Source organism: Rutilus rutilus (assembly GCF_951802725.1).
Source record: "Rutilus rutilus genome assembly, chromosome: 19".
NCBI lineage: Eukaryota > Metazoa > Chordata > Actinopteri > Cypriniformes > Leuciscidae > Rutilus > Rutilus rutilus.
The window spans coordinates 9,381,709-9,394,351 of NC_140232.1; positions in this window are offsets into that span (position 1 = coordinate 9,381,709).

Consider the following 12,643-nt stretch of genomic DNA (forward strand, 5'->3'; position numbering starts at 1 on the left):
TGTTAAAAGGAAGAGACCCCCACTTCTCTCTCTCTTCTCTTCTCCGGCCTCTCTCATCCCTGAACTCCTCCTCTTCTCCCCGGCTTCAAGAAACATCTGAAAGGCTCAGGCCTTCTCCTCGGACCAACACATGTTCGAGTCGTAGCTGCCGTTCTTTGCAACTAAGTTCCTATCGCCTTTCCCCTCGACAAGGGAAACGACTGAACTTTCTCGGTAACGTTAAATTCAAGTGAGCCTTTACATCGTTTTGCGAAACGACCCAGAAGACGAAGCTAGACGCAAACCAGCCGGACACGCGCACGCGCACGCGCGCGTCCCCTTTTCAGCATCACACTGAAAGAGTACCACATCTCGCAAGTATCTTTCTCTCTAACAGCTGATTCCTGGTGTTTAGCTTGTAGGTCTGTGAATTAAGTTACCCTCTATCTCTTAACTCTTTCTTTCTTTCTTTCTTTCTTTCTTTCTTTCTTTCTTTCTTTCTTTCTTTCTTTCTTTCTTTCTTTCTTTCTTTCATGTCATTCATTCCGATCACGTCATGTTTGTTTAAATGTTTGTTTGTTTTATTGTTTGCATTTTACGTACGTTTATATTTGTAGCTTATAATCTCTAGCGTGTGCCATTTTATTAATAAACCCATTTATACTTTTAACTGTCTCTGTGTTTGAAAACCCACTTTTTATAAAGTCAATGAAACAAAAGATCTATAAAGCTACAGGCTCTATATTATAAAACTACTTTGAGTAGTTTTAATTTATAAACCCAAAGAGGTTTTATCTTCGTGGCCAGAAGATAAACTTTCTTGGAGTTTTGTAAACAGGAATACTTCTTCTTAACTGTGATAGTCTTAAATTTATTCGCGGGACGAATAACTGATGACGAAACCAGTTACAGAACGAGGCATTTCCTATAATTGATAAAGTAAATGCATATGCGATTTATGAATTATGACCATGAGTTATAATATTTGATATCTCTAAAATTCCCTATATCCTTGAGCTAATTCGCATTAACCCAGAGGCATTTACCCTTACATTTTTGGTGGAGAATGCGGGCAGTTTCAAACTTCATTATTGTGGTGGAACAAATTCAGTTTCAGTTGAATGTGTATTATTGGTATTAATAATTGTAGGCTATACGCGCGTTTTGAATTGTGAGGTAAGTCGCTAAAGCGAACTCACTCAGCTGACGTTAGGCACAAAGCCAGCTCAGCTCTTCAATTAACAGTTTCAAAAATGTCTAAGCATTTTGTTACCACTGTTAAGTGCTAAAACTGCAGTTCATGACATTACATTTGTCTCTGTAAAGACGAAGCAAAACTCTTTACAGTTAGTACATGTAATATGATTTAAACCGACTAAATAAAGACGAAGGAATCTCTTTTAGTACGAAGACGTAAATCTGATCTGAACAGTGCTTCAGTTTTCAGTCGTAATAGGCCTTATTATATACAATACGTTAACGATAAAAACTCCTGGTCAGAAATTGGCCTCGCGAACCAATTTTGCAAACCTACGCATTATCATAAAGTGCTATTTTGAGTAATGTTTATGGGAGGTGAACAGAAGAATAATTCCTGTTCCTGTAATGAACAGAAGATAATACCTGTTCATAGCTGTAGTAGCCTAATAAAACAGAAGATAATACCTGTTCACAGAAGTATAATGCCTGTGTGCTCACAGCTTAAGTAAACCGAAGTCTAATTCCGGTTTGCTCACAGTTTCTATTAATTAAAACAAGAAGTTTTAATACCTGTGTTTATGTAAACCATTTTGTGTATAATGTAATAAACAGATGCTAATTCCTGTTTTATTTAAACCGTTTCATATATAATGTGTAATTAAATAGATGTGTAATTCCTATTAGTCACATGTTATGAAACTCGTGTAATTTTCCGCATGCAACAAACACTGACCAACAGCCTTTAGGTGTGTGTGGCAGTTCTCAAATTACGCGCCCCCACTGACGTCACCCTGCGTGAGCGCCGCCTCCCACTGACGTCAGCCTGCACGAGCGCAATTACGCCATCTGGTGGGCGTTTCAGATAATACCTGCTTTCAGTTTTGTCTCTCCTGCATTAATTCTCTCTTCTTTTTCCCCGATTATAGAATAAATGCTCTAGCTCTCAAATAATTACCTGCATCCAAAGCTTAGCTTATGCTGATATTATTTGGAGTTAGACAATTCTCTTTTCTATTTTTGACTGTCACACTTTAAGTGAAGTTCAAAAAAAAAAACTTTTTCGAATTAAAGCTTAGATTTTATTCACTCAGTTCATTGATAGTCCCCCAGGAAGAAGCACGCCACCGTGTGGCCATCGTGGGTCGACTCGTCAATATCTGTTTCACCCCCAAGTAGGTTATTCCGATAATTACCATCAATTATCATAATTCCCTTCCGTTGTATCATTATTTTAGTAAAGCCTTTGCCTCTGACTCCTGCATACATATTTACTCAATTTGATGAAACCAGAAAGCCTTAATCTACTTTAAGTCTAACCTCTTAATCCCTTATTGTGTATCTATTGGCAGGACTCAGTCAGTGCACTGTGGTGATTGAGACGTCATCACTGGTGGTTTCCAGTGGGCGGGGATCATCTATCCGGCGTTACTGACACTGCGCTCCGTCGGGTGTTGGAGGGTCTGACCGCGCCCGCTGGTTTACACCTGGATGACCTCTATTCACCCCAGGTAAACTAAAATGTGATAGAACCCATCCACTTATTATGAACCACAGAATACTAGATATTCCCCCAGGTATATTTTAGGTGTTTGGCCCACCTTTTTTCTCTCTAAGACACACCTTCTTCCGAGGTCCTGTCCCGATAATCCACGCATCTCCTGGTCCTATCAGGAACTCTAGCAGTTTTAATAGGCTTAGGCCCCTTTATTTTAAATAACGCTCCCCGTGTTATTGTTTGTGACATTTCATTGCAGACCAATTCACTTCCTTGTGTTGTGTTTTCCTTTGATCTTCCCTATCTTCAACTTTGTCTTTTTCTCCATTCCGTTGTGATTTGTTTCTCTCATTTCACTTTGAGACAGAACCTAAGAGAGACCCCAGGAAAAGCTGAATAACAGAGTAACGATCAAAGCCGGCGTCGATAGACGACCACCAGGCTGCCTGTCAAAATCTTTAGCGTGGGTTTTTCCCATACCCACGAAATTGGCTCCGCTAACTGTCGGCATCAGTTAGCCCCTAAATTCTCATAAACGGCATAGCCCGTATGAGTATAGCTCATTAACCCTAAAACAAACTTGCATTGTGTCTCTTTTTGTGTGTGTTGTGCTTCTCTCACCCCAGTAAGCCAAGATGTCGAGCTCACCCAGTCCCGCAGTCCGCTGGCACGACCTCGAGACATGGCTGCGAGAAATGACCACAGCTGTTCCCCAGGACGCCGCTGACCCACAGTACCTGGACCAGTTTGAGATCTATGATCCAACCCAGAAGTACGACCATGAGCAGCTGGCCAAAATCTACGGAAAACTCGCACTCAGCCTCGTCACCAAGGCCCGGACCAGCGAAAGGACCAACCTCGACCTGGAGCAGAAGGCAGCCGCACTACAGCTCCAAGCCACAGAGGCCCTGAAGGACCGAGCACACACACAGAGCCGTCTAGAACAGCTGCTTTTCCTGACCGAGGAAGAGGACGAGACGGACACAACGCAACAACAGGAAGGTGAAAGACTTCAAAATGCCCTAGATGATCTTCATCGGCACACAGACCAAAGACAGCAGTCGGAGGAACTCACCCGGAAGGAACTCAACGAAAGGCTCCAACGGGCTGAAGCTCTCCTTGAGAGAGCAAAGACTGAGATCCATCTGCTCGCTCAGCAGAAACACGATCTCAGAGATGAACTCAACATTGTTCGCAGAGACTTGAGACATTCTTACAGACTTAACAGTGACCGGGAAGGGGAAGAACATCTCACACCATTTCCCCCTTCCAGCGAGTCCACGCCTGTCAGCCAAACAACAAAAGCTGAAGGGGGCGGAGCTGTAAAGGGTCAGAATCCTCTCCAGACGGATTGGACCCCCAGCAACAGCTCTCCTCCCCGAGAACTTGACAAGCTAGCTCGAAACATTCCTATGTTCGATCCAGATTCTGCAGGAGGTTGTAGTGTTCATGCGTACCTTCAAGACATTGACTTTCACCTGCAAACTGTCGCTAACGTGACAGCTTGGGACAAGTTGTACTTGTTACGAATCACCGCAAATAGAGAAGTGCGTAGCTTCCTGGATCGCCAACCAGAGGCGGTCAAAGCAGATTACAAGCAACTGCGACAAGCTTTGATCCGTGAATTCTCTGATCCAGAATCAGACCAAGGGTTTATCACGGCCTTTGACGTCAAACAGGCCCGACTTGAACACCCACACTCCTACTATGGCCGACTCCGACAAACGTACTTCGGAGCAACCAACACCCCACATATGGAAGAAGATGTAACCTTTAGAACTTTGTTTCTGCGAAATCTACATAGCACCGTGAGTAAACATCTTGATGTGCTCGTCTGCCCACGAACCATGTCTACTCGAAAACTCAGAGACTTAGCCCACAAGGCTTACACCAAGCAAAGGGCTATGGATGAAAAGACTGTCAGAACACACACAATTTACTCCGTCTCTGAGCACTGCTCAGAGCCAGACAGCAGGTGGCAGCACGACTGTGACGGTGCTCATCCAAAGCGTCGGACCGAGCGCTCAGAAAGATTCTGGAACCAGCATCACCTGCCGTCCAGAACTCCAAGCCCAGACCGTCGAACCAGCAACCACTCTCTCCAGAACACTGGTGAGCCCGAATCTTCTTACACAACAGATGAAGACAGTGCAGCCGCGTCTGACACCAACACAGAAAACGAACACTGACACCTACTGCTTCAAGGTCATCACTGACCTGACCTGGAGTAACCAGACCAATGTCTGCGCCACATACATACCACCATCACGATTGCAGTGACTACACAGCACAAACAAACTTTACCAACTACACTGCACGCCTCAGAGCCGCTTACGCCACCTCCGCTGTGTACAAAGAAAGGTCATGCGGGCCTCTGATGAACAGACCTTTCCTATACCAACCTCAGCGAAGCAAAAGGACCGTCCTGACAACCAAGGACAACCTTCGCTGAAAATGTTCCTCCCTTCCTCTCTCTCTCTCTTTTGCCTCTAACAGGATGCTGTGGTGGTTCGCGAGAAAGCAGCCACAATCGGAAATCACCAGGTCCGGCATCCGGCATCGCATTAAGAGAAGAACACCCCCGACTCCTGATCACCAAGGCAGGACTCACACTCAGAAAGTCTAACACGGTGATGGGCATCTCCACGGTCACCGACCACGCCCTGACACTCGTCTTGGCTTTCATCCTGTACCAGACTCAACGAGACGTGAGCATCCACAGCCAAGCTCACAAAGCCGTGTCTGGCGATTTCCTACGAACCCTGAAAAAAAAAAGGGGGTCCCACACCATCGACCACCTCAACCTCATTTGAGCTGAGTCATCAGCCTAGCAACCACCTGCTCTTTGACCATCATAATCCACCTGCCATTCATTGTGCCTATTTGTTGTTCGATAAAGTCCATCCCGGACTTCATCTAACAAAAAGGGGGAATATGTAACAACAATGGCATCTGCTTTTCAGATTAAGTGAATCATGTGATGGCGAACACATCGTCTTTGTCCTCAGGAAGACAGCGCTGGTTAATAATTGCCCCACGAGGACCAATTTACCAGCACCCATGTGACCTTCTCCCCAACTTTACGACCTCGTGACATTACACACACACACACACACACACTCGTGGACTTCCAACCAGAAACCCACCACGAGATGCAACTGAGGCACATTGCCATATATGGACTTCCACATAGTAAAATTTCATTTTACCATTCATTACAAATTTATAATAGAGGTGTGGGTTGCTAAGAGTAAAATCTTTAATTCTGAAGGTTCATTGAAAGAAAATCACTCAATAGTGTCTTGTAACACGACCTCGACCTGGTCATAAACTTTTATGGCTCCAAAGCTGCAGCTCATCCTTTTCCTGCAAGCCCACATTCCATACACTTCCACACAGGCAATCCAAGAACCATGTTTTTGATATGTATTTTTATGTGTGTATAATTTCCATGGTAGATTGAGATTTTCTATGTTCTATCATAAGAAATCAATTGACTCTTAAAATGCTCAGAATCCTACATTAGAAATGCATATCTGTATTCCCATGTTCTGTACACCATGTCTGGTATCATTCTAATCGTAGTGATCTCACGGAATTACATATATGTATGAGATTACAATGAAATGTATTCTTACGGGTAGTATCTTGTCTGAAAGAGGAAATACGAATTCTATCTCTCACATGACAAAGTCAAAGTAGGCGTCTTCTTCTTCACACAAAGAACTTTTTCCCGCTTCATATCAGGAGAGCTGATTCGCTCTGTCACAAAACAGGGTGTAAACAGATGTCTGTTAAAAGGAAGAGACCCCCACTTCTCTCTCTCTTCTCTTCTCCGGCCTCTCTCATCCCTGAACTCCTCCTCTTCTCCCCGGCTTCAAGAAACATCTGAAAGGCTCAGGCCTTCTCCTCGGACCAACACATGTTCGAGTCGTAGCTGCCGTTCTTTGCAACTAAGTTCCTATCGCCTTTCCCCTCGACAAGGGAAACGACTGAACTTTCTCGGTAACGTTAAATTCAAGTGAGCCTTTACATCGTTTTGCGAAACGACCCAGAAGACGAAGCTAGACGCAAACCAGCCGGACACGCGCACGCGCGCGTCCCCTTTTCAGCATCACACTGAAAGAGTACCACATCTCGCAAGTATCTTTCTCTCTAACAGCTGATTCCTGGTGTTTAGCTTGTAGGTCTGTGAATTAAGTTACCTTCTATCTCTTAACTCTTTCTTTCTTTCTTTCTTTCTTTCTTTCTTTCTTTCTTTCTTTCTTTCTTTCTTTCTTTCTTTCTTTCTTTCTTTCTTTCATGTCATTCATTCCGATCACGTCATGTTTGTTTAAATGTTTGTTTGTTTTATTGTTTGCATTTTACGTACGTTTATATTTGTAGCTTATAATCTCTAGCGTGTGCCATTTTATTAATAAACCCATTTATACTTTTAACTGTCTCTGTGTTTGAAAACCCACTTTTTATAAAGTCAATGAAACAAAAGATCTATAAAGCTACAGGCTCTATATTATAAAACTACTTTGAGTAGTTTTAATTTATAAACCCAAAGAGGTTTTATCTTCGTGGCCAGAAGATAAACTTTCTTGGAGTTTTGTAAACAGGAATACTTCTTCTTAACTGTGATAGTCTTACATTTATTCGCGGGACGAATAACTGATGACGAAACCAGTTACAGAACGAGGCATTTCCTATAATTGATAAAGTAAATGCATATGCGATTTATGAATTATGACCATGAGTTATAATATTTGATATCTCTAAAATTCCCTATATCCTTGAGCTAATTCGCATTAACCCAGAGGCATTTACCCTTACATTACTTACAAAGCACTAAATGGTTTAGTTCTGCAGTACTTAAGCGAGCTCTTAACGCATTATAGTCTTTCACGTCTATTGCGATCTCAAAATTCCGGCCAGTTCATAATACCTAGAATATCAAAATCGACTGCTGGCGGTAGATCCTTTTCCTATTTAGCACCAAAACTTTGGAACAGTCTTCCTAACATTGTCCGGGAAGCAGACACACTCTGTCAGTTCAAAGATAGATTAAAGACACATCTCTTTGACCTAGCATTCACATAATACATTATAGACTTCTACACTCACCTAAAGGATTATTAGGAACACCTGTTCAATTTCTCATTAATGCAATTATCTAATCAACCAATCACATGGCAGTTGCTTCAATGCATTTAGGGGTGTGGTCCTGGTCAAGACAAACTCCTGAACTCCAAACTGAATGTCAGAATGGGAAAGAAAGGTGATTTAAGCAATTTTGAGCGTGGCATGGTTGTTGGTGCCAGACGGGCCGGTCTGAGTATTTCACAATCTGCTCAGTTACTGGGATTTTCACGCACAACCATTTCTAGGGTTTACAAAGAATGGTGTGAAAAGGGAAAAACATCCAGTATGCGGCAGTCCTGTGGGCGAAAATGCCTTGTTGATGCTAGAGGTCAGAGGAGAATGGGCCGACTGATTCAAGCTGATAGAAGAGCAACTCTGACTGAAATAACCACTCGTTACAACCGAGGTATGCAGCAAAGCATTTGTGAAGCCACAACACGCACAACCTCGACTCTCAATTTCTGTTGAGACATTCAGATGGTAGAGTCAGAATTTGGCGTAAACAGAATGAGAACATGGATCCATCATGGCTTGTTGCCACTGTGCAGGCTACCTGAGCATTGTTTCTGACCATGTCCATCCCTTTATGACCACCATGTACCTCTGATGGCTACTTCCAGCAGGATAATGCACCATGTCACAAAGCTCGAATAATTTCAAATTGGTTTCTTGAACATGACAATGAGTTCACTGTACTAAAATGGCCCCCACAGTCACCAGATCTCAACCCAATAGAGCATCTTTGGGATGTGGTGGAACGGGAGCTTCGTGCCCTGGATGTGCATCCCACAAATCTCCATCAACTGCAAGATGCTATCCTATCAATATGGGCCAACATTTCTAAAGAATGCTTTCAGCACCTTGTTGAATCAATGCCACGTAGAATTAAGGCAGTTCTGAAGGCGAAAGGGGGTCAAACACAGTATTAGTATGGTGTTCCTAATAATCCTTTAGGTGAGTGTATAATTCAATGTTAGGCTGCATAGATTAGGTCAGCCGGAACCGGGAACACTTCCCATAAATCCTGATGTACTCGTTACATCATAAGAAGAATGGCATCTACGCTAATTTTAGTGTCTTTGTTTATCCCGAGGTTTTCCCGCAGCCTGCCGGATCCAGGCCGTATCCAGATCTGACGAAGGACCTTCGCCTGGACCCGTTGACAACGCAGTGCTGAAGTGCCAACTAGTCTCTCCCTATGGAGGATCCTTTTACCACTATACAGATAAAGCGTTGTCGGGAAAATCCGTTTCGCGTACCTACCCCGAAGTGACAAAATTAAATTAAATTCTGTATCAAAATTTATAAGATAAGACCAGTACTTTGTTTAGGCTTGGTTTGTAGGGAATTAAAAACTTCGCACATATATTCAAAGGCACATAACTATAGAACCAATTCTTAATGCGTATGTGAACGCCATCAGCGTTTATCACAGGTTCGCGTTTAAAGTCTGTGTAGAGAGAATGATGTCGTCTTAGCGGCCCCTAATTTAATAACAAATGATCGTTGCGACCGAAGCGAATCAATCAAAACTAACTTTAGCTGGAAAATAACTTTATTAAAGAACCACTATAAAGCCAAAACAAACTCTATTACCTTAAATTATACGTTTATCTCTGTAAAGCTGCTTTGAAACAATCTACATTGTTAAAAGCGCTATATAAATGAAGATGACTTGACTTGACTTGACTATTTACAAACCAGTTATTTAGGTGTTGTCATTGATTCATAAGATCACTTAGAAAGTGTAAGTAAATGTAGTAAATTCAGGTAGTTATAAAGCTCCTTTGTAAATGCTTTACAAGGCATAAATAGTCCTCATTTAGATGAGCTCACAAAAATAGTTAACTAACTGAATTAACCCTGAATTACAGTAGAAATACATGTTAATAAAGCATTTATTAACACACTAAGTAACTATTACTATATGTCTGAATAATAAGATGTATGAATGTACATTTAAAAAGTTTATTAATCATTTACTTACACTTTCTAAGTGATCTTATGAACCACTGACAACTCTTAAATAACTGGGTTGTAAATAATGCAATACTTCATTTAGAAATGATAAATTGATCATTAATAAAGTATGAAAATACAATTATTAAACACATTATAGATATGCTTTTAAATCAAGAGTAAAGCATTTATAACTGTATTTCTAAACTACTTATTAATGTCTATGAATGCTTTATAAATTATGAATTGTTTACTAATGCTTAATTAATTATTAATAGTGTGCAGTTATTATAAAGTGTTACCAGACTTCTTAGTAATTCTGAAAATATGACTATAAATTACAGCAACACCTCCCCCTTTGCCTTTCAGACGAGGTTCATGTTTATAACCGTAATCCTGGGGGGTGGACTCATTTAAAGTAATGTAATCATTTGGTTTTAGCCAGGTTTCTGTCAAACACAGCACATAGGTTATAATCTGTAATCATATCATTAACAATAAGTGCTTTTGAAGTAAGGGATTGAATATTCAGCAACCCAAGCTTTATCATTTGCTCATTTTTATTTGTTGAACATCAATACAATTTTTACCTTTAGATGGGTTTGGAAGTTTTTTGTACTTCCTAATTCAGGGAACAGACACAGTCTCTATATAATGATATCTAGTTGAAAGAGTCTCTATGTGATGGGATTTATCTGACCTCAGTGACGTGAGACAGCTAGCAGACGGTCGGTTTAGCCAGTCTGTCTGCTTCCTGACCTGAGCCCCAATTCATGTTTGAGCTCTAAGACTATGTCCTATATAGTAATATGGGGGAAGAGAGAAGAGCAGCACCATCCCAGGAGGGATGAATATCATCTCTTTTCAACGGTCTGCCCCAAAAACTTTTCCAATTGTCTATGAATTCTATATTATTTTGCGGACACCACTTAGACAGCCAGCCATTGAGTAAGGACAGTCTACTAAGTATCTCATCACCCCGGCGAACAGGAAGGGGGCCAGAGTAAATTACAGTTCCTGACATCATACTTGCGAGTTCACACACCTCTTTAACGTAAATTTTAGTGATCTCCGACTGGCGGAGTCAAACATCATAAGTGCCAACGTGAATAATAATCTTAGAGAATTTACGATTGGCATTAACCAGCACTTTTAAATTTGCTTTGATGTCAGGTGCTCTGGCTCCCGACAAACATGTGACTATGGTGGCTGGTGTCTCTATTTTCACGTTCCGTATAATAGAATCACTAATAACTAGGGCACATTCAACAGGATTCACAGTGGGTGTTTCACTGAGTGGGGAGAATCTGTTTGATGTTGTAATCGGAACGGAAGAGTGGTGTTTTGTCCCGTGACTACAGCGTCTCACCGTCACCCAACTGCCCTGCTGCACAGGCTCTACAGCCAGAACCGAACAATGTAGTTCAATAAGCTAGTCGCATCCAAAGCAGTATCTAAAGCCCTTGCACTCTTGCAATTTAACCTTGAATTAAAGTTTGGATGCGTGTCTCTAGTTCTGAAATCTTCTCCGTCAGCCTGACTATCTCCCTGCATTTATCACATGTAAATCCTGTGCTGACAGAGAAGGCTATGCTAGACTTGTTACATGAAGTGCAAGTGACAATAAGAGGAGAAGATGACATGACCCACCATGTTTGTTGACTGATCCTACTCACCACAGTTTGTTTGATGAACGTGTAAAAGGCACGAGAGAGAAAATTTTTTAAATAAAGTGCGCATGGATGGCATGCTAACAGGCAAGCAAATTACTAGCGTGTTGTGCTAGCAATAACGATTTAGATTGAAGCTAGCGATGTCAGGTTAATGTGTGATGTTGAGTAAGTTATATTTAACAGTACAAGGGATTCCAACAAGGAATGATAGTAAATAATGATACAAAACATAAAGATATACAAAGCTTACAGACGCAAACCAACTCAACAGCAGCCAAAAGATACTGTTGAGATGCTACTTCAGTTCTTTTTATGATTCCAGTGGTGTCTCTCTTGAGAACTGCTCAGTCCAGGTGGCCAAACACCGTCCGTTCTTGGGTCCAAGAGGCACATCCAAGGAATCCTGTCGACTACGCCAAATTGTGGAGGCAAACAAAATTCTATCACTGAATAAGAGACAAACATTTCCAGTTGTCTTTGAGGTTTATTTTCTTGCAAGAAAAGGACAGCAGTCATACAGTCACACAGAGTGGCTGTAGAGTGTGACAGTGAAGAGAGGGCATCCTTCCTCCTTTATAGTTTTGACTCCCAGAATGTTGTTTTTCAAGGCCAATAATGGTATTTTCAACCATACGTGCAACATTCTTAGACTTGTTCATCATATTGTATCCTTGAGTGGAGGTCCTCCTGTCACGTACCCACACTCTTTACTATTCCAATACAATTCCATATTAGAATAAGGTTTGTGTGTGCTCTTTTACTGTCATATGATGGTCACACACATCTTAAAGATACAATTTCTTCCACAATTATCATTACTAACATATACAGTCTAGGTTGTGCATTAAGTTTTGCAAGAATTTTCTTTAGACAATTCACTTCCTGGTTCCTAAAAGCCTTTGCTTTTTCAATAAACTGTAACACATAGGGGAAATATTCTTCAACTTCACAAACTTTTCTTGCATTTTTGAGAAAGGACTTTATATCCTCCACACTGTAAGACCGGCTGGAAAATCCACTCTGAGGTAAATTACATGAAACGCTACATTCAGAGGAATCGCTTTCACTCTCTGTATCAGTCGGACTAAAGTCACAATCACCCATTCTTTTCGCCCTGTTTACCAATATGACGTTGCTTTAGTCTTCTCTTTTGAGGTGTTTTAAAGGCACAATCTTCTGAATCAATCACAGAACACTGATTCCCATC